The sequence below is a fragment of the Austrofundulus limnaeus genome, unplaced genomic scaffold (assembly GCF_001266775.1).
Source record: "Austrofundulus limnaeus strain Quisiro unplaced genomic scaffold, Austrofundulus_limnaeus-1.0 Scaffold212, whole genome shotgun sequence".
Classification (NCBI taxonomy): Eukaryota; Metazoa; Chordata; class Actinopteri; order Cyprinodontiformes; family Rivulidae; genus Austrofundulus; species Austrofundulus limnaeus.
The window spans coordinates 673,988-675,545 of NW_013952614.1; positions in this window are offsets into that span (position 1 = coordinate 673,988).

Here is a 1,558-nt window from a genome sequence, read left to right on the forward strand (position 1 = left end):
ACAACAGTTTTTGTTATGGACTAATTATTTATATCTGTTTCATCTTGACGCTGTCCAGTACTCATATATCTTATGATAACTATTTTCGGCTGTTTTAATCTGTTTGCCCCAGACTTCAAGACTCCTGCAATGCATGACCTCTCTTTATTTTGATAAGGTAGCTCTTGGATTGAGAGCCCTGTTATTGGTTAGGTGGTTACATTTGTTGGACTGTGATTGGTTGTAAATGTGTCACATGATGTTATACTGTATTATTGGCTGCGCTACGCTGAGAGCCAGCCACAACTCGACAGACTTCCTGATGGACCTTCTGCTGTGTTGTTGCTCAGAATTAAATCATTTGACAACCATGCACGCAGACTTTCTGAGCATTTATTCCGTGTTTCTGCATTCTTGGTAAATCTTGCTACTACAGCTTCAACATTTGAGATTTAATTTTCACATTTACATTTAGGATTTAACGTTTACATATAACATTTAGTAAGATGAGCAAAATGTGAGCAGTGAGCTAAATAATGAAAATGTGATACTTAGAGGGGGTACTATGCAAAATTGACTTTTTTGAGTGTTATGTTATGTTATAATGTCATTCCCTCATAAAAAAAAACATACTCAAAGAGTTGCTTTAACTCATTTATGTGTGTTTGAGAAATCCTTGAATCTCCTGTGGTAGCCATCTGGAGCTGCCTAAACAGCTGCCGGTACAAAGCAACAGCCTGGAGCTCAGTCTGCAGCTGAGCTCCAGCCCTGCAGAGTCCCCCCCACCCCCCCCCTCCCTTGAAGCTTTGTTGTGAAAATGTGCTGAAGTTGGAGTGTTGGAAATGGTAGGAGGATTTTAAAGAGACAGAGGCCAATTTTCAAGGCTTTCATTCAAATTTACAGAATTTTCATAACAACTGAAGATAACAGAGTTATTTGATTGTGGTATAGAATTGAACTATGTGCCTGGAAAATACATAATCCCCCACAACCCTGCTAAACACATTTTAATTTACACTCTGCACCCTATGGTAAAAGAGCTGCAGAAGAAGGCAGTAGTGATCGTTCTAGCAGTCCACGTGACTGTGACATCAGGAAGAAGGAGAAAGAGAAACCTGAGGAGCCCCAAGGACTGAAAGATTAAATAGAAGAGCGAAGAGTCAAAGTGCCAGTGGTCCCAGTGCTCATTGGATCACTTTGTGCTGTGACTTGAACTCTATTTTCCAAACTCATACTGTTAAAGGAGATATAAGATGTTTATTCTTTAAAATGGCTGAAATATTACTCTCAAACTTAAAAGACATCTGCAGCTAAATTTGATTCTCTTGAAATTCTAAGGCTCAGTTTAAGCTGTCGTTTCTCAATGAGAAGGTTACAAGATCAGATCTTCCAAGGTGCCAATTATGGAACTCTCTGTGCATTGCTGCCCAAATCAAATTCTGGAAGTGGTCATTCAACTAGATCTGTTACAAAAGGACAACTGATATTACCAACTAACAAGAATCTTGTCTGTCATCTGCTGGACACTTTTTGTTGTGCTCATATTTAGACGTCCTATTTTGCAAATGCTGCCTTTTTG